Below are 27,605 nucleotides of genomic sequence, written 5' to 3' on the forward strand. Positions count from 1 at the left end.
AGAAAGAGGTTATCCTAGAATGAAATACAAACCATATCACATTGATTTTCCCTTTGGGGGGCCCGGATATCACATCCTTCCATTTCCCTCTAGTCCCGGCCCGCCATCGACGGGGAAGCATTAACAGGGAATAATCAATGGTGTTCTGTCCTGAAAATAAAAGGCTTGTCATGTCTCTCCATTTGGTGGAATGGATGTGGGACCAGAGGTCATGTGGCCAGCTTCCATCTGTCTCCTGACACAGGCACTGACTCAGACATGCTTTCCATCCAGAGGGCTGCAGCCCACAGCCAGGTGATTGCAAACTCTCCACGGGCATCAAGAAAAACAAGACCTCAGTGTCTTTGAACTCTTGTATCAGGAGTTTGGCTAACTATCAACATGGCAGCTTAGGAGTGGCTTTACTGAACTTTAATTTCTGGGTTCCATAATGGACTGATGTTCCTTAATATGATGGGTGCTGTGCTTGCAGTCAAAAGAAGGCTATGTATTTACTGTTTGACAATAAAAGCACAGAAATTCAGAACTAATAGGGACTTAACTCTGAGGTCCAGTCCTATTCCCCATCTGATATGTGAATTTGTTACAATTTTCCCGGGAAACCCAATAGCTGCCTGAATGTTACTGCCTCCTAATATTATTCATCCATAGTCAGAAAGCTCAACTCTTAGAAGGTATTTCCTTATACTAACGAAGATCTGTTATGGTGCTCATGGCCATTTCCCTAGTATCCTCTCCATATGCTCCTACTTCTTTCACTTAGACCCTGTTTCCACTTGGTTCCCAAGTACTGATTCTTTGCCATTCACAATCCTGTTAAGTCCCTTTAGATTTAACCCTTATATTTGGTTATTCATCAAAGACTCTGGCTTAGGAGCGTGCCAGTGGCCCTTTCCTTTTAAACTCTTTGAGCAGCCTCCTTATCCCTGCCTAATCCCCCACTCCTCCCCTCAGAAGTAAGTGGGAAGCATCCACTTCCATTTTCTGTACTTGTGTCTACTTTGCTGAAGACTAACTCTGCTGGCTTCAGTAGATATCCTTTGGACTTCTTTTAAACTATCACTAATCTAAAATCTCTCTGCATTTTTGATGCCTGCTATAGCTAAAGCCATATTTTTCCATCCTATATGTATATGATTTAATTTGATTTGGACCTACTTGAAGAACAGTACAACTGCTATTGCATTTAATCTTCTTAGATTAGTTTGCTGCTCCACTTTTTAAAGATCTTTTAAAATCATATCCTGACATGACATGCATGCACCTTGATTCATACGTAGCTTTGGTTAATCTGCAGATTTGAGAGGCATACCTTTTCTGTGTTGGCCTCCATCACTGGCAAAAATGAGAGGATGGGATTCAGGACAGAGCCCTTGAATAACCTCTAGAAACCTCTCTTTAGATTAATATTCATGAGGCAATCTCATTGGGTATGGTAGTTACTGATTCCCCCTAATTAAACTAGCATCTATGCTGTATTCCTAATGATGAAGATTATTTATTGAGACTTACTATGTGCCAGACAGTGTTCTGGTGCTTTATGTGCATTGTCTCACTTAATCTGCATAATAGCTCAGTGGGGTAGGTACTAACATTATTCCCATTTAACAGACGAGGGACAGAGCAGTTAATTAACTTGCCTGAGAGCACAGAGCTCTTAAGTGGCAGAGCCACAATATGAACCCAAGTATTCTGACTTAGAATCCATACTGTTAACCACTCTGTTATATTTATATCTCATCCTCCACAGTGTAAAATTCCTTGTCAGATGCCTGTGTATTCTAGCTCCTTCAACAGCTGCATGCTTATGAAAGCCAGGGTGAAACTAGATAAAGCCACTCTGAGCATGAGCATCCGACCTTGGGGACCTCTTCCAGTTTGCCTTGCACTGGCCTGGCCCTCTTTGCCATTGTTCTCTCAATGGCTCCTCTGATTTGACTGTGATTGGTTTGGGGATAGGTAGATAGATGAGATCTTTTTTCCTTCCCGAGTTGCAAACCAACTGAGGTATAGACCCAGTAACCAGGGAGATGGAGACCCAGATGTCAGCTTTACAACTGAATGGAATGCATGGCTCTAGATTTGCCAAGTGAATTACATTTCACTTCCTGAAAGAAGCCTCCTTGTGACAAGGACAGAGCCCATTCCACTAAGTTACTACACATAAGAGAGCAATGACCCCTGAGGGCAGGCAGGCTTCAAAAGAGAGCCCAGAAGGTGAATATGTCCTATTCCTTCTCAAAATGTACCAGGGAAGTTTTCTCCCTCCCATCCTATTAATAATAAGAGTAAGCATCTTAGCATTTCTGAAACACTTTCCTATTCATTTTCCCATTCAGTCCTGCCTCAACCGTTCTGTGGAAGGAAGAGTGTTTTTTTGGGGGGGGGGGGGGCGTTTGTTTTTGTTTGTTTGTTTTGTTTTGTTTTGTTTTGCTGAAATCCCTCCACATATTAGCGTGGGTTCTGGAAACAGATTACCCCTGGGGCCCAAACATGGTTTATTCACCTTATTTCCAGCAACAGCTCTAATTTTTTGGGGGAAGGAATCTGTCCTCTTCCATTCTCACTTCATGAAGTTTAGATGAAATTTCTCCTCCCCTTCTCAAGGGATGGGAATACTACTAAAGCTAAGCAGTGGGATTCAGTGTCCCAAACTTCCAATCTTGAGTAGTTGGATGTAAGGACAGCCTCCAATAGCAAAAGACAACACCAAATACACACATTCCATGGGGAGTGCCCTGACAACATGGTTCTCTAGCCAATTAAGTCCTGTCCATCCTTGCCCTGCCACTCCTCCTTTCTGTCAGTCCTGTGAGTTCACCAAAACTTTCTCAGGAAAGTCCACTGTTTCCTGTCAATAGATGAAGAGTCTATTGCTTATAGCAATATAACTGTAAGAAAAATAGGATACACATTTTAATAGTTACTGGGCTCTGACCCAGCCTACCCTGACTCAGCTTCTGGCCTCATTAACACAATTTTCTAGGTTTCCTGGTTGGCACCTCTTCTGACATGCTTCTACCATCCTTTAAGGGACAGCCCAACATTGTGCCTGATGGGAGGGGATTAGGAAATCCTTTGTTGAATTACAGATATACCATATCCAAGAATCTAATAACCATGGCAAAGATAGAAATGATGTCATCATGTTATATGTGTGTGTTTTGTAAGTGAATCCATACAATGTCCTAGTGTTTGACATTTTGTTTCCTGAGTGCTTGGAAGTTATTTAGAATTTGAAACTCTTGCTTGGGTGTTAGTAATTAGATCCCTGTATTTGCAAAGTGAACCAGCAATGGGAACTTGGGCAAGTCTATTTGAATCTCAGTGTCTTCATCTGTAAGATGGATGGAATAATTGTATCTATCCTACTTATAATTCCAAACCTCTGTTTAGGGCTTTACCATTTAGCCTTTATTCTCTCATTTGATCCAACCATACTGTTTATTATTATAAACATTATAAATATTATTATTATTATTATTAAAAAACAAACAGGAATTTGTATGAAAATGCTTAGTGAAATGTAATGCATTATATCTGGGCTGCAGTTTCTTATAAAAGCTCCAATCTCCATCTCTGAAAATCTTCTATTCTCCTGGTTGCCTCCAAGATCCCTGACAATAATTTAGCAATCCCATTTGCAAGGGTTATCAGCATCCTGGAAAGTAATTCATTGAGGTAAGCGACTTTAATTCATTAGAGTAGCTAGGGAACAGGTGCACTTTTTATAATCTCTTCACTCAGGGTTTTAATTCTCTCTTATCAACATTTGTGTTGCCCATTTCGTGGTAGAAGATGTTATTTGACAGAAAAGATGGAAGCAAATTAGTGGTGTAGAAGTTCTGCCTTCTATCTGATAAAAATCACCACCATTCCTAAACAGTGGCTTCTGTCATCTTTGTTTTCCAACTTGCCCTAAATTTAACTTTAAAAAGCAGAAGCCATTTCTGATGCTTTTGGCTTTGTGTGTGTGTGTGTGTGTGTGTGTGTGTGTGTGTTGTGTGTGTGTGTGTGTAAATTTCAACTCATTGCTGGCTTCAGCCTTCTGATACTCTTTAAGCCAAAACTCATCTTGTTTATTAGTTTTTGTGCACATTCCACTCTGCCAAGATTTCCAAGAACAGAATCCCATGAGAATAGGTGCCTTATTTGGGAAAGTGTTTTGAGCACTCAATTCAAGACCCCCTTTGCCTCACTCAAAGACTGAAGCCTTAGTTAGTTAGTTACCCTCCTGGAAGTGATCCCAGGGATTTGCCATTGTCCCAGGGACATTTCTGATTATCAAAGTAAGTCATACAGATTGGCATACTATAGAGCATTTGAAAAGTTTAGAGATGTGGAAAAGTTTTTTAATCTTAGCACCCCAAAATAGCTACTCACTGGCATTTTGGTATAATTCATCTAGACATTATTCTACATGTATTTCAAAATCTACGTGCATATAGTGATAATACTCTGCATTGAATATTTTGCATTGGACATGTTGCATAGCCTCCCTCCTATTAATATATAAATTCTTTATAAGTGCTGTATTTAATGCCTGTATAATATTACATATGTGAAACACATAGTAGTGCTATTATTGAACTATTATTCTTGTGTTCCCAGGGATTTTTTTTTTTATTTTGTAAATAAGCCATGCAAAGTTAGAAAGGAAACAATCCACAAGACTGCCCTCATTTTCTTAAAGCTTTTTTTGAGATAGAGAAAGAGTGCATGGGCATGCAGGGGGAGGGGCAGAGAAGGAAAGAGAATCTCAAGCAAACTCCTTGCTGAGCACAGAACCGGATATGGGGCTCAATCTCATGACCCTGAAATCATGACCTGAGCCAAAATCAAGAGTCAAATATTTAGCCAATGAGCCACCCAGGCACCCCTGCCCTCATTTCTGATATCAACTGCAAAGTTAGGAACAGCTCACAGGACTACCTTCATTTGTGACACCAATGATAAGTTTGGGAGTTCCCAAGACTGCCCTGAATTTCAATAATTCCCTAGAGGGACTCACAGAGCTCACAGGTAGCTATCATATTCATGGCTATGGTTTATTACAGTTAAAAGATACAGATGAAAACAGCCATGGGAAGAGATTTCAGAAAAGATCCAGACATGGAGTTGTTCTTTACCCATGGAGTCATAGACGGCATTACTTTTCTGGGAATAATATATGACAACATGCATGGAGTGACTATGGCCAACCATGGAAGCTCACCTAAGCCTTGATGTCCAGAGTTTTTATTGGAGCTCCATGGTTGACAACCTGTGTGGCTGATCTTTAGCTTCCAGATCCTCTAGACATAGATTGGATATCACATGGCCCAATGACCTGATCATAAATCATCCCCAGGTAAACAAAGACACTCTTATTAGTCAGGACATTCCAAGGACCTAGGAAGCACCTCCCAAAGTTGAGGACAAAGACCAGAACATTCTTTGGGTAAGGTGAATTCTCTATTACACATTCTGTAATAAATATCTTTGTGCATAAACTGTCTACTTTGAAGGTTATTTCTTTAGAGTAAATTTCCAGAAATGGAATTATGGATCAAAGGATATGAGTATTTTATTAAAGAATTTACTTATTTGAGATAGGGAGTGAGAGAAAGCATGAGTAGGGGGGCAGAGGGAGAGGGACAAACAGACTCCCCCCTGAGCAGGGAGCTCAAAGCTGGTCTTGATCCCAGGACCCCAGCATCATGACCTGAGCTGAAGGCAGATGCTTAACTCACTGAGCTACCCAGGTGCCCTAAAGAATATGAATATTTTAAAGACTCGATACATATTATCAAAATGCTTTCTTTTTTAAAAAAAAAAGATGTTATTTATTTATTCATGAGAGACACGCACAGAATGAGAGAGAGAGGCAGACACAGGCAGAGGGAGAAGCAGGCTCAGCTCCATGCAGGGAGCCTGACTTGGGACACGATCCCGGGTCTCCAGGATCCCGCCCTGGGCTGAAGGCGGCACTAAACTGCTAAGCCACCTGGGCTGCCCTCAAAATGCTTTCTGAAGAGTGTACCCATTTGTACACCACTCATCCTCCACCCTCTTCCAACAATGCATCAGAAATCTGTTTTATCACACCCTTGCTTGCAATGGGTATCATCACAAAAAAAAAAAAATTCTGGTGAATTGATAGACATGAAGTGGCATCACATGGTTTTCATTTGCATTTCTAGGATTAGTATCAAGAGTATATACCAATATGTTTATTTTTAAAGCTTTTGTTATGCAGGATTTTGAGCACATTTGTGACATTACTGTCACAAAAGTTGACAGAATAGCTTAATGAGCTTCCATATGTCCATCATCCCCACCACACCACCACCAACCCCTGGGAATTCTGTTTCACTTATATCTCCACCTTCTCTCACTCCCAAGTTTTTTTTTTTTTTTTTTATGAGAGAGAGAGAGCACAGGAGAGGGAGGAGAGAAGGAGCAGAGAGAGAGGGAGAGAGAGAATCTTAAGCAGGCTCCACGCCTAGTGCAGAGCCCAACACAGGGCTCCATCTGAGATTATGACCTGAGCCAATATCGAGAGTAGGACATTAACCAACTGAGTCACTCAGGCACCCTCACTCCCATAGTTTTTTAAAGAAAATCTCCTAGATATATCATTTCATCTTTACTATTTCAGTAAGAAATTCTAAAAAACTAAGGACTCTATTAAAAGACCACAAATACTTCTAAAATTAATAATTTCTTAATGTCATCAAATATCTAGTTGACATTCAAATTTCCAATTGTTTCATAATTATCAGGGTTTGTTTTTTACATTAAAAAAATCAGAATCCAAATGAGGTCCAGATATTGAGATTTGTAGATATATCTTTTTTAAAAGATTTTATTTATTTATTCATGAGAGACATAGAGAGAGAGACAGAGAGACAGAGACACAGGCAGAAGGAGAAGCAGGTTACCTGTGGGGAACCCGACATGGGACTTGATCCCATGACCCCAGGATCACACCCTGGGCCAAAGGCAGGCACCAAATCGCTGAGCCACCCAGGCGTCCCTGTAGATATATCTTTTCATCTAACATGTGACCTTTAATTTACAGACAGATTCTCCCTCTCCCTCCTTCCCTCCATTCCCCACCCCTAACCACTTCCCTCTTAAGATATGACTTGTTCACTGCTGTACCCCTGCTGCCTAAAACAGAATCGGGTTCATAGTAGATGTGATAGACAGGCTCTAAGATGTTCCCATGACCCCTGCCTCTTGGCGTCTGCATCTTTGTTTAATCCCCTGCTTTTGACTGTGACTTCATTCTAACCAATAGAATATGGCAAAAGGATGAGATGTCACATCCATGATTGCAATATGTAAGACTTCATTTGTTAGCTGCCTCGGTTTCTCTCTCCCTCCCCCTCTCCCTTTTACTGGCTTTGGAGAAGCAGGCTGCCATGAAGTAAATGACCCTGTTGGAGAAGCTCATGTGGCAAGAAACTGTGAGTTAGCACTCTCTAGGAGCTGAGAGTAGATCCCAGCAAGAAACTGAAACCCTCAGGTGGTAACTACAAGGAAAATCTGTGGGAGCTTGAAAGCAGATGTTTTCTCACTAAAGCCTCTGATGAGACCACAGCCCCAGCCAACACCTGGATTGTGAGACCCTTACACAGAGCACTCAGCCAAGCTGTGTGCAGACATCTAACCTATAGAAGCTACAGATTATAAATGTGTGTTGTTTAGGGCTGCTGAGTTTTTGGTAATTAAGTGGTATAGAAAGTGAATGCAGCAGCTGTGCAATAAACTGATGTTGAATTGATTGAGTGAATACATAAGGAGGTTAGTTAGGCAATGGTCAGAAACTGTGCTTTTAACTGTTGAAAATGTCTTCCAGCCATTGACCGCATGGTCAAACTCCACCACCACTCCACTGCCTCTTGAGATGGTTTGTGCCCCACATCTTCACTGTTTGAGTGGGGTCAGGCCCTCCATCAAGCCAGGCCAACTGTGGTATCCTCCGCATGGCCTCACACCATTCCTAAACCTTCCCCCCATCATCTCCTCTCAGCCTGCTTCCACTGACCTCAGGGGGAGTTTCTGGAGGGTAAGCCCCCTCATGAGAGCCCTCCTAAAGGTTTGAGTCTTCTCAATAGACCTAGTAGTTCCTTCTGTGATGCGGACGACATGGAGCAGGTGGTCTTTGGGTGTCTGTCTCCACTTTATTTGCCCAATGACTGTTTCTGCCCTTGATAAAATTTACTTTCTTCTCAAAACACACCATAGCCAGTACGATACTGAATGGTTGTAAATTGTTCCAAACAAAAAGCTTTGGGTGGGGCATAAGCAGGAAGCTTCTGATGACCCTGTGTGGTCACAATGCAGAGAGGCCACCCTGGGAAACTTCCTTGTACTTCCACTCAGCAGGGGCCATTCTCTGTCTCCAGAGACCAGGGTTCCACAAACCTTCTGTTTTCACATTCTCTCTACCACCTCCTTTATTCTAGCCTGGGTGTTTAAAAGCAATCATTGTCAGAATATGCCATTTAATCTGTTTTCATTTTTTATTGTAAAAAGAGGATGCAAGGGCTAGCAGTAATATTGTAGATGAATAATGAAAGAATTCCTCACAGCTGTTCAGGGATATATATTTTTCCTGCAATGGAGCGAGACGGATTCCCATCGCAGCTCGGAGACTTGTTCCATGAAGCCCCTCATCTGTCATGTTCTGAGGGGAAGGGGAAGGTGGAGAAATGTCATTATGGATGTAACTGGGCTCAGAAGTGACTGGTCAAGGTTGACACTGCAGTCCTGACGGAGCTGTTTATGGAAATTTTCCTGGGAGGCACTGCTGGCTGGTGGGGTGGGCAGCTCCAAACAGCCCCCACTCTGTGGCTGATTCCTAATTCCTTTCCAATCAGCCTGCCTTGAAGCTGGAATAAGTCCCTCCAAGGTAGCTACCCAAGAAAAATACCCTTGATCTGTTCCAAACTAGAAAGACAGGAAATCAAAACAGTAAGTATTCTCTGACTTTTGCAATAAGCCTTCACCAGATGTCCCTATTGTCTCTATAATTTCCTGTCCCCAAACTGCTGGCCGATCTCCCTGGGAACTCTGAGCAGAGTGGGGTCAGGGTGGTCTATATCAGTGGCTTGTGCATTACACTTAAAGGGAGAGATGCCTGGGGTCTGGGTGGCCTGCATCCTGTTTGCCAGTCCTGTGTGGATGCCGATTTAATCTTAAAATGAGACGACTGAGAGGACAAGAAATAGATCCATCTCATAAGATAGAGAAGCTAGACCTCAATTTCCTCTCCCCACCCTCTTTTCCTAACCTCAGGAAACAACTAGTGCAAAGAGCTCTTCTGCCACTAACAGCTGTTCTTCCCCTCTCCGCTCCTGATTTTTCAGAAGCTGACCCTGATTTCAGTGCCTACCCCACCACGGCTCAGTACATCAGGGAAGGGGCTGCTGGACAGTTGGCTGTCACTCCACCTCTCCCCTCTGGTTTTCTGTTTGCTTGAGGAGAGAAACTATGCACCCCCACCTCACCCTTTAGATGTATTTTTGTATTGCCAGCCTCATTCCTAAAAGGATTTTAAATGTCTGACAGAAATATGAATGGTACAGCAAGGTAGATACTAAGGAGGAACACCAGGCCGAGGAAATAAAAGCAGGAAAAATAAGATAGCCTCGTGAGGCTCCTGTGCTAAAGGCTGATTGATGTTCACTTGCTAATTTGACTCTGAGTTTTCTAGAAGAAGAAAGCATAGTCAACAATTCCCTTCACAGTGTGTACAAGTTAAAAAGCAAACCACAGATATCCTTGAACTTACAATGAAGTTACATCCCCATAAACCCATGATAAGTTCAAAATACTGTACGTTGAAAATGCATTTAATCCACCCAACCTACTAAACATCATAGCTCAGCCTAGCCTACCTTAAACGTGCTCAGAACATTTACACTAGCCTAGAGTTGGGCAAAAATCATATAACAAAAAGCCAATTTTATAACAAGATGTTGAATATCTCATGTAATTTTTAAAAAAATATGTTTAGGGATCCCTGGGTGGCGCAGCGGTTTGGCGCCTGCCTTTGGCCTGGGGCGCGATCCTGGAGACCCGGGATCGAATCCCACGTCGGGCTCCCTGCATGGAGCCTCCTTCTCCCTCTGCCTGTGTCTCTGCCTCTCTGTCTCTCTCTCTGTGTGACTATCATGAATAAATAAATAAAATCTTTAAAAAAAAATAAATAAAAATAAAAATATGTTTATTATTTCAGAGGGAGAGGGGCCGGTGGGGATGGGGAGGGGCAGAAGGAGAGGGAGAGGGAGAGGCAGAGTCCCATTGAGCATGGAGCCCATAGCTGGCTCAATCTCACAACCTGGAGATCATGATCTGAGTTGAAATCAAGTCAGACGCTCAATGGACTGAGCCATCCAGGCACCCCAAATATCTCACGTAATTTAATGAACACTGTACTGCGAGTGAAACACAGAATGGCTGTGTGGTTATAGAACGCTGTAAGTATATTGGTTGTAACCCTTATGATCCTGTGGCTGACTGGGAGCTGTGGCTTGCTGCCACTGCCCAGCATCACGAGAAAGTGTTGCTAGCCCAGGAAAAGATCAGAATTCAAAATGTGAAGTATGGTTTCTACTGAATGCATGTTGCTTTTTCACCATTGTCAAAAACTTGTAAGTTGAGCCATCATAAGTTGGGTACCATCTATAGTTTGGGAGAAAGTTCTGACGTACCAAGCACATCTTTGGTAGGATGTTTATTCTTTTATTCTTTTTTATTTTTTAAAAAGATTTTATTTATTTATTCATGAGAGACACAGAGAGAGAGAGAGAGGCAGAGACATAGGCAGAGGGAGAAGCGGGCTCCATGCAGAGAGCCCGAGGTGGGACTCGATCCAGGGACCCCAAGATCATGCCCTGGGCCAAAGGCAGACGCTCAACTGCTGAGCCACCCAGACATCCCAGATGTTTATTCTTTTAAATATGTGAACAATGCTGTCGATAATGTTGAGTTTTGGAGGCATAAAATTATTTAAAATGTTTAACTTTCTTAAGGCTGCTGTGAAGATCACTGGTGTTTGCATTTTGTGATTGTAGAAAGAGTTGATATCTTAAGGACTTAAGTTTAAAAATACACAATTTTTTTTCTCTTCTTACCCCTCCACCTCCTCCTTCTCCCTCATCCTTCTTATTCTTCTTATTCTCCTTTATTTCTTTATTCTTATTTCTTTATTCTTCTTTATTTATTTTTAAAATAAAGTTCTTTATTTTTTTTTAAAAAGTTCTTTTTTTTTTAAAGATTTTATTTATTTATTCATGAGAGAGACACACACACACACACACAGAGGAGGGGGGGGCAGAGATACAGGCAGAGGGAGAAGGAGGCTTCACGCAGGGAGCCTGACGTGGGACTCGATTCCGGATCTCCAGGATCAGGCCCTGGGTCAAAGGCAGCGTTAAACCACTGAACCACCTGGGCTGCCCTCACTGACTCCATTTTAAATCAGGTTTCCTTTATTCATTTTCACACTCAGGTATTATAAAATTAAATGCAGTGAGTTGGGCATAGGATTTTTCTAAAGTGTAATTTTCAAACTTGAGCATGTATGAAAATCACCTAAAAGCCTTGTTAAAAACATCTGGCCCCACTTCCAGAGTTTCTGAATCAGCAGGTCTGGGCTGGGTCAGAGAATTTGTGTTTCTTACAGGTTTCTAGGTGGTGCTGTTGCTGTTTGTCTAGGCAGCACACTTTGAGAACCACTGTTTTTAAAGAAACTACCTTTCATTTCCTTTGCCCTAAACTGCCAGGAGCCAGGTGGTCCATCTGGAAGTTCCCATCTGATTTTTCATCCCAAGCCAGGCAAAAATAGCCTTTGTCTTTTGTTTTTTTTTTTTTAATTTTTATTTATTTATGATAGTCACAGAGAGAGAGAGAGAGGCAGAGACATAGGCAGAGGGAGAAGCAGACTCCATGCACCGGGAGCCCGACGTGGGATTCGATCCCGGATCTCCAAGATCGCGCCCTGGGCCAAAGGCAGGTGCTAAACCGCTAAGCCACCCAGGGATCCCGCCTTTGTCTTTTGGCTAATAATCTGAATAATCTGAACCCAAACTAGAAATCTGGCTGGGCAAGATTCAGAACAGCTGACACTGATGTTACAAGGAAGCAAAAGTTTAGGCTGTGAGCATGCATGTCTGTTCTATTCTATTCTATTCTTCTATTATATCCCAACCCATTCCATCACAAGTCATCCCATCTCATCTCATCCCAACCCATCCCATCCCATCCCACGCTATACCACACAGTAACATTCTATACTAAAATATACTACTCCATAACATACTATACCATTCTATACTACTAAACTATACTATTCCCTACACTATAGCATACCATACTATTCTATACTGACTACATTGGTTTTTTTCACACTTCTCATTTGGGCAAAGTAACATGGGGTGCCACTCAGATGCTTGAGAATTTCTGAAAATTAGAGAGATAACATTATCCATGTGTGTGTTAAATATAAGTATATGAAGGCAGGTGACAGACTAAAAACTCTGTTTTGCTGGGTAAAGATTCAGGCTCCTTTCCCAACCTGTCATCTGAAACTAAAATCACTTGCTAGTCAGAGTCCATTTTTGGCCAGAGTCTGGCCACTATCACCAACCAAATAGGGTTTCAGGAGGACAAAGATCAAACAGGAATAGAATTTCTTAGCCCCATAACACCTTGCATTCTTTGGGCTTCTTGGCCATCTTTACCAATATATCTTCTGTGGTTCTGCTACTGATGCTAGTCAATTCAAGAGCAGGGAATCAATACCTACTTGTGTGTAGTTTTAAAATATGTCCACTAAATTCTCTGATACTCTTCCCTTAGAGAGTGAAGCTTAATTTCCCATTTTTTTGGCTCTATGTAGTGACTCCCTTATAATGAGCAGAATCTGGCAGAAGTAATATTTTACCTGAAACTTGATAATTTTTGAAGGTAAGTCATAAAAGCTTTGCAGCTTCTTTCTGCTTCCCCACCTCCTAGGATCATTCAGTTTAGGGGAAGCCAGCTGCCATGTTGTGAGGACCCTCAAGCAGCCCTATGGAGAGTCCCAGGTGGCAAGGAACTCAAGCCTCCTGCCAACAGCCTGTGAGTGAGCCACCATGGGAGTGGGCCCTCCAGCCCTAGTCAAACCTTCAAATGACTACAATCCCAGAAAATGTTTTGACTTCAACCTCATGAAAGACCATGAGACACAACTGCCCAGGTAAGCTCTTTCCAAATTCTTGACTCACAGAAACTGTGAGATAATAAAAGTTTGTGAATATCTTCTCCCATTTAGTAGATTGCCTTTTCATTTTGTTGATAGTTTCCTTCACTGTGCAAAAGTTTTTTATTTTGATGTTGTCCCATAGTTTATGCTTGCTTTTGTTTCCTTGCTCAAAGAGACATATCTAGAAAAATATTGCTAAGGCCAATATCAAAGAAATTACTGCCTATGTTTTTTTCTAGGAGTTTTATGGTTTCAGGTCTCATATTTAGGTCTTTAATCCATTTTGAGTTTATTTTTGTGTGTGGTGTAAGAAAGTGGTCCAGTTTCATTCTTTTTCATTTAGTATTCAGTTTTCCAACACTGTTTGTTAAAGACATTGTCTTTTCCTCATCGTATATTTTTGCCTCCTTTGTCATAGATTAATTGACCAAATAAACATGGGTTTATTTCTGGGCTCTCTATTCTGTTCCATTGATCTGTGTGTCTCTTTTTTGACCAGTACCATACTGTTTTGATTACTACAGTTTGTAGCATATCTTGAAATCTGGGATTGTGATACCTCCAGTTTTGTCCTTCTTTCTCAAGATTGCATTGACTATGTGGAATCTTGTGGTTCCATACAAATTTTGGGATTATTTGTTCTAATTCTGTGAAAACTGCTGTTGGCATTTTCTAAGGATTACACTGAATTCTATAGATTGCTCTGGGTAGTATGCAAAAGTTTGTTATTTTAAGGAATTACAATTTGAGATAATTTGTTATATAATAATGTAAAACTAATACATTACAATAAGACAGACCTTTATAACACCACTACTGAGATTCCAATCCTGTCACATTCCTTCAAAGAAACTTTTAGTGACTCTTCATTACTTTATATTAAGTTGCCACTGCTCAGTTAGGTGACCAAGGCCCTTCTACATTATCTCCCACAACTTTCCTAAACAGACCCAACTGAACTATTTGCTGTGCTTCAAACACCCATCAGACTTTCATACCTTTGCCAGCTAGTCTGAAATTATTCCCCAGCTCTTGTCTCCATCTTCACCTTTAAAAATCCTTATATCCTCCAGGTCCTATCCCTAAAGCCATCTTTTCCATGAAACTATTTTTTAGTCTCTCAACCAGATGTTTCTCTCCTCATCCAAACCTCCACTGTTACCTTGTGCTTCTGTTTGCTGCCTACCCAGTAGACTTTCCTTCTTGCTCATGGGAGCAGAGCCCTGGTTTAGCTTCTGATACCTTTCCTCATTTTGACACAGGCAAACCCTGATTAGTTGAAACCATCTATAGTGGTCCCAATGCCCTTTGTAGTGATTGGTGTAGGAGTGGTCATGTGATATAATTCTGGCCAATGAATAATGAGGAAATGTCTGCATTCTGGGAAAAGCTTTTATTTTTTTAAAATATTTTATTTATTTATTCATGAGAGACACACACACAGAGAGAGGCAGAGACACAGGCAAAGGGAGAAGCAGGCTCCATGCAGGGAGCCCGATGTGGGACTCGATCCTGGGATTCCAGGATCACACCCTGGGCCAAAGGCAGGCGCTAAACCGCTGAGCCACCCCAGGATCCCCTAGGCTTTTTAAAATAAGGGTTAAAATAATATTTTTAGGGGTGCCTGGGTGGCTCAGTTGTTAAGTATCTGTCTTCCACTCAGGTCATAATCCCGGTGTCCTGGGATTGAGCACCATATCTGGCTCTCTGCTCAGCGAGGAGACTACTTCTTCCCCTCTCTCTGCTACTCCTCCTGCTTGTGCTTGTTCTCTGTCAAATAAACAAATATCTTTTTTAAAAAAATAAATAAATATTTTAAAATCAAAGATATGGAAAGAACAGTTCTGCTAGCCATTATCTGTGTGGGTATGATTTCTAGAATCATAGCAACCATCTTATAAACATAAAGGGAGCTAGCCAAAGGATGGATGGACACTAGATAGGAAGAACCTGGATTCTTTATGATTTTGTCAGACCACGAATTAGCCAATCTTGTTATTGCCCTGCCTTTGGATGCCATGGACATGAAGTCCTTTTTTAGATATTCTAGATTAAATCAGTTAGATTGATTTTGTTGTTACTTGCAGCTGAAAATGTCCTGATTAGCACAAAAACCTGGTGAGGATACTTTTTAAGACCTATATTAAAATTATCACTGTATTCATTTTTCCTTGTATCCTCTCATAATCTGGAGGGCAAGGATTATGTTTTTATTGAAGTAAGACATACATACAGGAAAAGATAAAAAGCCCCTTGGTAACCACAAATAAAATACCTATAGAAGTTACACAAAAGAAAAAGAGAAAGGAATTGGAACTGAATAATAATAATAATAATAATAATAATAATAATAATAAAAGACTTTGTTTATAAAGGAAGGCAGCATAAGAAAAGAGGCAAAAGAACTATAAGACAAACAGAAAATTGTTTTAAAAAGTGCAATAGTAAATCCTTCTCTATCAATAATTACTTTAAATGGAAAAGGACTAAACTCCTCAATAAAAAGATACAGAATGTTTGAATAGATAAAAACCCAATATCCAACTGTATACTGTTTACAAGAAACTCATTGTAGATCTAAAGACACACATAAACTGAAAATGAAGGAATAGAAAGGGTATTCCATGCAACAGTAACCAAAAGAAAGCAGGAGTGGTTATACTTACATCAGACGAAGTATACTTTAAGTCAAAAATTATCTCCAGTGATGAAGAAGGCCATTGCATCATGATAAAGGGATCAATTCAATAGGAAGATAAAACAATTATAAATATAGGGGCACATGGGTGGCTCAGTTGGTTGAGCGTCTGCCTTCAGCTCTGGTCATGATCTCACAGTCCTGGGATGGAGCTCCACATCGGGCTCCCTGCTCCTCGGGGAGCCTGCTTCTCCCTCTCCCTATGCTTGCTGCTCCCCTGCTTGTGCTCTCACTCTCTTTCTCTCAAATAAATAAAAAGAAAATCTTTAAAATAATAATAAATATATATATATATATACCCAACATCAGAGCATCTAAGTGTACAAAACAAATATCGACAGATCTGAAGAGAGAAATTGACGGCAGTACAATAATAATAAGAGACTTCAACTCCCTACTTTCAGTAATGCATAGAATATCAAGACAGAAAATCAAGAATGAAACAATGACCTTGAACAATACTATAGACCAAATGGACCTAACAGACATATACAGAACGTTTCTCCCAGCAGCAGAATATACATTCCTACTCCCAACAAAGAAACACCCAGGGCTAGATAGCTTATGGCTGAATTCTACCCAACATTCAAAGAAGAATTCATACTAATCCTTCTTATATTCTTCTAAAAAGTAAGAGTAGAGGGAATACTTCCAAACTCATTTTATGAAGCCAGCATCACTCTGATACCAAAGTCAGACAAAGATACCACAAGAAAAGAGCATTATACACCACTATCTCTGATGAATATAAAAGAAAAATCCTCAATAAAATACTAGCAAACTAAATTTAACAACACATCAAAAAGAATGAACACATGAACACATGACCAAGTGAGATTTATCTCTGGGCTGCAAAATTTGTTTAACATATGCAAATCACACAATGTGATATACCACATTAAAAAACCACATGGTCATCTCAGTAGATAAAGGAAAGCACTCAAATTGGACCCCAATAAAAAATAAATTTATTATTAAAAAATAAATGCAATATGAAGGGAAAAAAGGGAAAAGCACTCAATAAAATATGACATCTGTTTATGATAAAAACTCTCAACAGAATAGACATAGAAGGAAACTTCCTCAACATAATAAAGGCCACTTATGAAAAGCCCATAGTTAATACCTTAAGGAATGGGGAAAACTGAAAGTTTTTCCTCTAAGTTCTAGTATAAGGCAAGGAGGCCCATTCTTGCCACCTTTACTCAACATAACACTGGAAGTACTAGCAAGGACAATCAAACAAGAAAAAGAAATAAAAGGCATCCAGATCGGAAAGGAAAAATTAAAACTATCTTTATTTGTAGATGACATGATCCTATATATAGAAAACCCTGAAGACTCCATAAAAAAACTCCTAGAACTAATAAATAAATTCAGTAAAATTACAGAATACAAAATCAACATACAAAAAATCAGTTGCATTTCTTTCTTTTTTTTTTTTTTTTACTTTTATTTATTTATTCATGAGAGACACATGAGGGGCATGAGAGAGGGGCAGAGATACAGGCAGAAGAGAAGCAGGCTCCATGCAGGGAGCCCAATGAGAGACTCAATGCCAGGACTCCAAGATCATGCCCTGGGCCCAAGGGAGGTGCTCAACCACTGAGCCACCCAGGTGTCCCTCAGTTGCATTTCTTTACACCAACAATGATGTAGAAAGAAAATCAAGAAAATGGTCCCATTTATGATAGCATCAAGAGTAAAATACTTAGGAACAAATTTAACCAAGGCAGTAAAAGATCTGTACACTGAAAACTATAAAATTTGAAATTGAAGTCATAGGTAAATGGAAAGTTATACTGAGTCTATGGATTGGAAGAATTAACATTGTTAAAAATGCTCATAACACCCAAAGTAATACAAAAATTCAATTCAATCCCTATCAATGGCATTTTTCACAGAAATAGAAAAATGATTCTAAAATTTGTATGGGATCACAAAAGGCCCTGAATAGATGAAACAATCTTAAGAAAGATCTAAGTTGGAGGCAACATACTTCCTGATTTCAAATTATACTACAAAACTATAGTAATCCAGACAATATGGTATTGGCATAACACGAGACACATTCACCAATGAAACAAACTGGAGAGCCCAGAAATAAACCCAAGTTTTATGGTCAATGAATTTTGGACAAGGACATAACAGGGAAAGGATAGTTTCTTCAAAAAATGATATTGGGAAAACTGGATTTCCACATGCAAAAGAAACTGGACCCTCATCTTACACCATACACAAAAACAAACTCAAAATAGATTAAAGACTTAAGGGCAGCCCAGGTGGGTCAGCGGTTTAGTGCTGCTTTTGGCCCAGGGCGTGATCCTGAAGTCCTGGGATCAAGTCCTGGGATCAAGTCCCACGTCGGGCTCCATGCAGGAGCCTGCTTCTCCCTCTGCCTGTGTCTCTGCCTCTCTCTCTCTCTCTGTGTGTCTCTCATAAATAAATAAAAATCTTAAAAAAATAAAGACTTAAATGTAAGACCTGAAACCATAAAACTCCTAAAAGAAAGTATAGGGAAAAATTTCATTGATATGGTCCTTGGTAATGATTTTTTGGACATGACACCTAAAGTTCAAGTAACAGAGGCAACAATAAACAAGTAGGACTACATAAAACTAACAAGTGACTGTCCAGCAAAGGAAATGATCAACAATGAAAAGGCAACCTATAGATTGAAAGAAAATATTTACAAACCGTGTCTCCATTTATTTTAAATAGGCTCCAGGCCCAACATGGGGCTTGAACTCACAACCCTGAGACTGAGAGTCACATGCCCTACTGACTGAGCCAGCCAGGCACCTGACAAATCATATATCTAATGCAGGGTTAATATCTCAAATTTATAAGGAACTCATACAACTCAATAGCAAAAACCCCCAACTTAATTAAAAGATGGGCAAAGGACGTGAATAGACATTTTTCCAAAGATGGCATGAAAATGGCCAACAGATATATGAAGAGGGTCTCAACATCTCTAATCATCAGGGAAATGTGAATAAAAATCACAATGAAATATCACCTCACATCTGTTAGGAAAGCTGTTATGAAAAAGATATAAGTCCTAGTATAGATGTGGAGAAAGGGAATATTTGTACACTGTTGGTGGGAATGTAAATGAGTACAGCCATTATGGAAAACAGTCTGGAGATTCCTCAAAAATTTAAAATAGAACTACAGTATGATCAGCAGTCCCTCTTCAGGGCATGTACCAAAAGTAAAGGAAATCAGTACTCTGAAGAGATATCTGCATCCCCATCACATGCAAGCAATGGAATATTATGCAGCCTTAAAAGAATTTTAAGCCTAAAAATATTTGCAACATTTGCAATAAGCATGTATAAAACTGGAGGACATTATGCTAAGTGAAATAACCCAGACAAGAAAGACAAATGCCTCATGATCTCACTTCTAAGTGGGATCTTTTAATTCAAATATATTGAAGTAGAGTCTAAAATCATGTTTATTAGGAATGGGAAGATGGGGGAAATAGAGAGATGTTGATCAAAGAATACAAAGTTTCAGTTATAAATGATGAATGAATCAGAGATCTGATGCATAGCATGATGTCTATACTTAATATTGTATTGTGTACTGGAAATGTGCTAAGACAATAGATTTCAGGAGCTTTCACCACACATTAAAAAAAGGTAACTATGTGAGGAGATGAATATGTTAATTAGCTTGACTAGTAATCTTTATATACATATATATCAAACATCATGTTGTACATCTTAGATATATTATTTTTATTTTAAAAAGTAAAAAAAAGTTTTTAAAAGAGGAAGATACATGAAGTCCAAGTTCTAGTTTGATGAATATTCACAAGTAACACATCTGAATAACTAGCACCAGATCAAGAAATATTACATTGTAGGTACCCTGGAAGCCACTCTTGTACCTGCCCCAATTTAATCACTCTTCCTTTCCTCCCAGGGGTAATCACTATCCTTATTTCTGACAATATGGAACAGTTTGCCTGCTTTTAAGATTTGTGCAAATGAAAACATATAGCACGTGCTCCTTTAGTCTGGCTTCATTTGCTTATTATTAAGTCTATGAGAGTCATCCAGTTTGTCATATGTATCAGGTGTTCATTCTCACTGAGATTTATATTCTATCAGATAAATATCTCATAATTTATGTGTTCATTATACTGTTGATGGACATCTAGGTTGTGTCCAGTTTGTGGCTATTAGAAATAATTAACTATTTGAACATTCTTATACATTCTTTTAGTGAATATATGTATACATATCTTTGGACTTGGTCATAGAGTGGATGTGTACTCAGTTTTGATATATATATTGCCTTTTTTCAGCTATTGTCTTTTTTTTAAGTTTTACTTATTTATTTTTAAGTAATCTCTATACCCAATTGGGGCTCGAACCACAACCCCAAGATTAAGAGTCGCAGGCTCCTCAGACTGAGCCAGGCAGGTGCCCCACAGCTGTTGTCTTTTTTTATTTATTTATTTTTTTTTAAATTTTATTTATTTATGATAGTCACATAGAGAGAGAGAGAGAGGCAGAGACACAGGCAGAGGGAGAAGCAGGCTCCATGCACCGGGAGCCCGATGTGGGATTCGATCCCGGGTCTCCAGGATCGTGCCCTGGGCCAAAGGCAGGCGCCAAACCGCTGCGCCACCCAGGGATCCCAGCTGTTGTCTTTTTAATTCATCTTTTTATCCCCACTCTTATGCTCACATTCTCTTGTATACTCTCTTGTCTCTGTCCTCTCAAACAACCTACTCTGCACATAATGGGTACTTAACAAATAATCATTATATAATTATATGTATATGTGTGTGTACTTATGCATCTTCATTGTATATGTAATAGAATTAAATATAGGAACCCTACCCTAGCAAGCCAACTGTCAAACATGCTATGCTGGGGTCACAAAGGGTATGAGGTCAGCTGGGGGTGGCTGGGGATCCCCATTCCCATTTGGAATATGGGCCAGCAATGAATTCATCCACAGGTGTAGTTCAGTTGTAGTTCACAAGTCTGAATTCTGAAAGTTGCCACAACTTCTTTCTCATAGTAGTTGACAAAATGGAAGCAGGCCTTTGTAAAGAAGAGTACTTAATAAAGAAAGGGGTTTCAAAAAAAAAAAAAGAAAGAAAGGGGTTTCTTTCTTTCATAATGCTGGGATGGGGGGAGATGAGCCAAGTTAGAATGCTTGGAGAAGAAAAACAAGATTTGTGTGTGAGAACAGTCCAGTAAAAGCTGCCAGGCTGAGGCTCTTAGATGTGGTATTGATTTTCTTAGAATCATTTCTGTTTTCAACAAACTACCTTTTCCTGAATGCTTTTCCTCATTCAAACTTTAGAAAGAAATTGGTTTGCAAAGTGATATTAATTCTGCTCTTCTACAAACTCTCTTCCCAAACTAGGGACAAGTTTCAGAATTTCTATAAAGGGAAACATTTCAGCGTTGGGGAATTTATTTTTGTTTATTTGGTTTTTCGTTTTTGAAAATTTTTATTTATTTGTTTGTTTGTTTGTTTGTTTGTAAGCTCCACACCCAGCGTGGGGCTTGAACTCACAACCCTGAGATCAAGAGTCACATGTTCCACTGATTGAGCAAGCCATGCTCCCCAGGGGAATTTTTTTTTTTAATCACAAGAGTATATGCTAAAATGTGTATTACAATTTGTTTCAATCTTGACTGGTCCTAAGAAGGGTATTAAGGACTGAAATTTCATATTCCTAAACTTCCATTAGCACATTCCCAGGGTTCCCTGGGGGATTTCTGGTCCAGGATCTGCTAAGCCATCTGCTATCTGTACAGTCTTTGGCCATATTGCAGACTAACTCCTGAACATACATGTGCAGAGTCAAGATGCCCATAGCTTTTAGAAAGGACAATTTATTATCAACGTGGCATTAGTCATCAGTGTTCTCTTAAGTTGGTCAGCACTTTCAATACTTGTCAAATGAAAAGAAAATTCTTTGTAATTGCTCATCATTTGCCCTGAAGAACCAAGAAAAGACTCATGCTAGTTCTTGGCCCAACAGGGGATCCCACCCAGCCCAACAGTGGGACTATGGTTGCTAAGAAGCAGAGTCCTGTGCTACTAGAATAAGTAGGAGTAGAAGTACTAATCCTCTTTTTTTTTTTTTAAGATTTTATTTATTTATTCATGAGAGACACAAAGAGAGAGAGAGGCAGAGACACAGGCAGAGGGAGAAGCAGGCTCTACACAGGGAGGCTGACATGGGACTCAATTCTGGGTCTCCAGGATCAGGCCCCAGGCCGAAGGCAAGGGCTAAACCGCTGAGCCACCTGGGCTGCCCCACTAATCCTCTTTGTGCAGGTGTTTAAATATTCCTGCAGGACTGATGCTATATGGTAAGAGTTAAAGACCTACTCCAAAGGAGCAACCACAGAGTGCAGCACTATGTAGAACCAGGAGTATTAGCAAGTGGATGAGTTTGATTGAGACTCTCAAGTGCCAAGGATATTGTGGTGGGGGCTAGGGGTGGGTGTTGGAGGTGGCTGAGGTTGGGAAAGGCCAGGTCAATACATTGTTTTATTATATTTAGTCTTCTCTTTTACTACAGAAAGATTTTCAATCACCCCCTACAGCTTATATATACACGTGTCAGATAATTTCCCTAAAAAGTAATCAGTAAACCAGAAATTGATTTATAGCTGAAGTCAGTTTCTATGTATGTTGCTTGGTTCCAAATATATATTTCAAAGCTCTGTGTGATATATAGAACCATACAGAGATCAGAAAACATACAAAGATCAGATCTTGTCATTTGTGAATTTGGTGATTTATGCCATTTGAATCACCACTTGAAGGTATGTTGTCCTACAACTCTTATGCACTTCTCAAAATAATGGTGGTCTTTACCTTTATTTTGAACAGTGAGCTCCAAAGTGTCCAATTGCCCCTTCATTTTAGCTACCTCATATAGTTTGTACTAGTCTCCACTTTGCCTTTCTTAGTCCTCGGTAGCTAAGCATTACTCTAACCGAAGTCCCAGTTGATTATTTTTTAAACAAGTGTGCTTGTGAAGGTTGCTTATAAAGCTAGTTGCACATCCTGAGCTCCTGCAGGGCATCAAAAGATAGAATTAGACATGAGCCTCCCCTTCTGTGCTCACCATGAAAATATTAAATAGGGTAGAGGCATGAGGAAGGCACAAGAACACACACCTTTGTAGTTGGGTTTTTCCACTGGAACCTGCAGATCAGTGTTCATTTTGTGGAATATTTTTACAAATGTGTTTATTGACTGAGTTTTAGAAAGGTAGGTATGCCTGTGGTTTATCCTATGTGAGCTACCAGTAGGTTTAGGATTTCCTGCCTAATGTGTTAAGCTAGGTGTCATGAACCTGTCATGCCCAATAAACAATAAAAGGCCACCAGAACCTGAGGAAATGCCTAGTGCCTGAATCATAATTGACATATCTAGTTTGGGTTTGGATGAAAAGTAGACAAATTTAGAAATTCCGCTTTATTTCTGTGGTTGGTATGTCTATATTCTTGACTCTAAACTGCTAAAGAATCTTCTACCAAACAACAATTTTTAGCATTCCAACGTGTGGTAGTGGCATTAGGAATCGTGCAAATATTTTTTCTACCCCTATGAATGGAACTTTTCAACAGAGCCACTTTCTATACTGGCAAGGGGAAATGTGAACTTGGCTATAATTACTGCTCTAATATCTTCTACCCTCCTCAATGTTTGGGGTCACCCAAAGCCTGATTGAAATATACACTTGGTGAATATGGGAGTCTACCAGGAATGACAAGTGGGAATGAGAATTTTGGAGAAAGAAGACAGAGAATTGAATAGAGGATATAGCTGTCTCAATGATGGATTCAAGCCCTCAGAAAACTGGAGAAAGACCAGATCAGAGAACAAGCAATGATGTAGTGACACACCTTGAGGCAGGAGGAACACTGGGACTAAGAGCCTTTGGTAAAAGCCTTCCCCTTACTGTGCATAATGTCACATACCCAGTAGCCGGGGTGCCTTTGCAGTCTAGGGAAAGGAGAGATCACCAGATAAGCAACCAGAGACACTGTCTCCTTCTCCAGAGACTTTTATACCTGAAGGAAGATGACTCTCTTTATAGGTTCTTGGAGCTCACTGCTCAGAGTTGGTTATGGTTGGAGAAAGAGCAGGAGGGGAAGGAAATGTTGCTCTCTATATTCACCCCAAATGTCCTGTTACCATCTCTGTTCCCGTCATCTGAGTGACTCCTTTTGTTTTTCTAAAGTGTGTTTGTTTCACGGAAGGTCTTTATCTTCATGCTCCTTGCAGATAGAGCTTCCTACTTGTTTCTAACCACACTTTAGTGGCAAAGAATCCAAGAAAGATGATGAATTAATTAGTGTTATTGACTTCCTAAAAGGGTGAATGGTTCATCTTAGAGTCCAGTAATTTTCTAAAGTGAGAAGAAAGGGTTTGCACATAGAGATGTGCATATATAATGAACTTTCAGATGTATAGAGTGTAACATACACTAGAACCATTCTTAAAAAATTAAACAGATCCTTATTTAGTTTTGTCACATATCCAACCAAGCCTGGAAAATGGCTGATATGACTGGTCAGTTAAGCAAGCACTAGTTCTGGTTCCAAAGTCAACGTAATGGTAGGTTTTTAATTGTGTGAAACAAACACACAAATAGTCCAACAACACACATCGTTTTACGGAACAGATCGAACCTCGTCTTCTCCGGCCAACGTCTCTATCTCAGGCACTATCTCCCAATTCTTCAATTCAAGTCACTGCAATAACATTAATACAGTTTGGCCTCATTTCCTCTCCTTTTTTCTATCTATTCTTTTTTTAAAGATTGTATTTATTTATTCATGAGAGACACACAGAGAGAGAGGCAGAGACACAGGCAGAGGGAGAAGCAGGCTCCACGCAGGGACCCCGACGTGGGCCTCGATCCTGGGACTCCAGGGTCATGCCCCAGGCCGAAGGCAGGCGCTAAACCACTGAGCTACCCAGGGATCCCCTTTTCTATCTATTCTTAAATGGATATTCTGGGGAGTAGGGAAGCAGTCAAAAAATATCGTGAGTGATTTTCGGAGAGCAAAAGATCTAAATAGAGTAGAGTGCCTTTTATATTGGGATTAGTTATGTGTACTCAGGAAGTGTGAGGCCAATCTCTCATCTCCTTCCTTCTCCTTTCTCCCCTACATCCAATTCCCTTCTCCCAACACTACCCCCAGACTTATTCCCCGTTGGTCATCTTAAAGTAGAAATTGTGGATGGGAGGAGAGAGCCCACCTGCACACATAACTAGTCTTGACCTTGTTTGCTTATGGTGTATGTGTTAGTGCGTGTACCTGCATGTGCGTATTTCTTTATTCTCTTTGCATGTACCTCTAATTGATCTTGAAAAGAAGGGACAGTTAAAGAAGACGTTAAGGTGAAATGAAGCCATAACTGCAGCTGGAGACTTTTATTAAGTGTGGCAAAGTTCCCTGGGCTGCGCTGAAATTGTTTATTGATTTTGGTATGGCTGGGTGCTCGGGAGTAATCGCCCAGAATGCCGCTAGAGAGAGCGTCTTGTTAGCTCACGCTCGGCGTCTCCTCAGCACAGCGTTCACTCTGGAGCTTGCCTCTTTAACCTGTAAATAAATACCCCTGGTTAACTCCTGAGATGCCTCTGCCTGAGACCAGAGCCACTTCTGACCTGAACATGCACACCCCCAGCAGCATTTAAAGACCACGAGGGTTCAATTTCTTCTACTGGAAAGGGTTGTCTTGCCAAGGAGAGAAAACAGGATTCGGTTTGATGTTAAGGACGCATATCATTTTCCATTTTTTGGTGCGTATTTGGTCTGCTTCTTCTCATTTGACTTTTAGTATTAAGGTGGGAAATTTGAAGAAACAAAGTAAATTGAGATTTTTTTTTCAGCAGGGGTTTCACTGTTCCATCCCTGTGTCTTTCCTTTGTGTTTGTCAGTTGCATGCCGGTGCCTGGGTCTTCCTGTTTTCCCATCAGTATAATTAAACTTTCCCCAGGGTCCCAGTAGGGCAGGGGTGCCAGAGCTGCTGTCCAAGCAAGCAATCCTGAGTAGGGCAGTTGTGTGGCATGAGTAAAGTGTGCACAAGGTCCCATGGTCCGTGCTCTCGAGCTAGCAAGGAGATGGGATGAGAAGCCTGGTTCCAGGATCATCCAAGGGAGGGATCGAATTGTGGGAGGAGTACAAGGGTGTCTTGGAGAGTTGGGAGAGGGCTGGCTTACTCTGAGGACATCCTGACTCCCAAGATAGGTAAGGTTAGTGTCTCTCGGGGTCCCCAGGTTGACTCTGAACAGAGTCACACTCCTAAAGATATTTTGCTTCAGAATTAGAGTTGGTGGCGATGGTGGTTGCATTGGTGGATATTATTCCACACCATCCAAGGAAATACCCCACCAGTTGTTCTCTCCTGGCCTTTGCGATCCTTCTGCAATGCCCAGGCTCTATTTTTTGCAAGCTCCATGACCAAGCTACTTGCAGCATTATATAAATGACTCCAAAATAACAGACTTCCAGAGCACCTGGGGCCTGGGACGTACAGTGGTATTCTTTGGAATGAGTAGCTATTCAAAAATTACACTGTGTGGATTCCTTCTTTCCTAGTTATCCTTAAGCAATCTCTCTCAAGAAGCTTATATAATGTCATCTCCTTTGTGAGTCCCTCTGTATTTCTCTCGTCCCCCACTTAGCAATTATTTTTTTCCTGAAGTCAAATAGTAGTGTATTTCCTCATTCCATTCTGACCACAATGAGCGTTTCCCGCCCCCTCTGAGTTATCAGTTACCTGTTCCTATCAGTTATCCTATCTATTCCTATCAGTTATCTGAAAGAAACAGAGATTCTTCGGAAAGCACTACATTCTGAATATTTCTAGTTTGCCACTTTCCTCATCCTGAGTATTGTATTAGCTGTGCCCAGTGTCTGAGGGGATGACTCTGCTTCCAAGGAAAGGAGGCCCATGAAACACAAAGCATAGAGGCCATGGGTTCTATCCTTAACTACTATTGGTTATGCTTGTCATGGCTTTTTTTGCCTCTATGGAGTCCCCTGTAAGAAAGGGTTTATAATTATTCCCCATCCAACATGTCAGTGTTAGTCAAGACAAAGGAGGAAATTGGAGCTGTGAAGATGAAATGGACCAAAAGTTAACTCAGTGACAAGGGCCATCACCCTAAAATCTCAGTATAACCCAAAGGTTTCTTAACCTAAGAGGATATCTCCCTTAACCTCAATAGCTACTCAACTAATGACATTCTAGTGATACAGTGGGATTTGAACAATCCTTGGGCCAAATTTAACTCGTATAGACGTGTGACTTAGATATTTGACTTATACAGATGACATTATTCAGAGTGAACATAGTATTTTTCCCTTCTCCTAGCACATGTCCAAGGGAAGATTTTGTACATCAAGCAGACTTGTATTCAAATCCCAGCACCAATTTTAAATCTAATCCTGAGCAAGCTATTTTACCCTTAAGAATTAAAGTTTACTAATATAAAATGGAGATGTGAGAATTAACTAAGAACCTAGAAACTGTTTTCGCAACAGGCCAGATAGTAAGTACAGCTTTGCAGGCGACACAGTCCCTGAGGCCTCTACTCAACTCTTCCACCATAGCAAGACAGTCATAGACAATACATAAATGAGTGGGCAAGCT

The 27,605-nt window shown here is 40.4% G+C and overlaps 1 long non-coding RNA gene across 1 annotated transcript in view; it reads left to right on the top strand.

Moving 5' to 3' along the window:
- Positions 1-8,382: 8,382 nt before the first annotated feature.
- The window catches only part of LOC140640284 (uncharacterized), a 30,271-nt gene continuing 11,048 nt past the window's right edge, over positions 8,383-27,605 (top strand). Inside the window, exons 1-2 of the long non-coding RNA XR_012036953.1 lie at positions 8,383-8,964; positions 13,012-13,234. This is a non-coding gene — a long non-coding RNA (uncharacterized lncRNA). The remainder of the gene's footprint in view (positions 8,965-13,011; positions 13,235-27,605) is intronic.

Source organism: Canis lupus, chromosome 9, assembly GCF_048164855.1.
Source record: "Canis lupus baileyi chromosome 9, mCanLup2.hap1, whole genome shotgun sequence".
Lineage (NCBI taxonomy): Eukaryota > Metazoa > Chordata > Mammalia > Carnivora > Canidae > Canis > Canis lupus.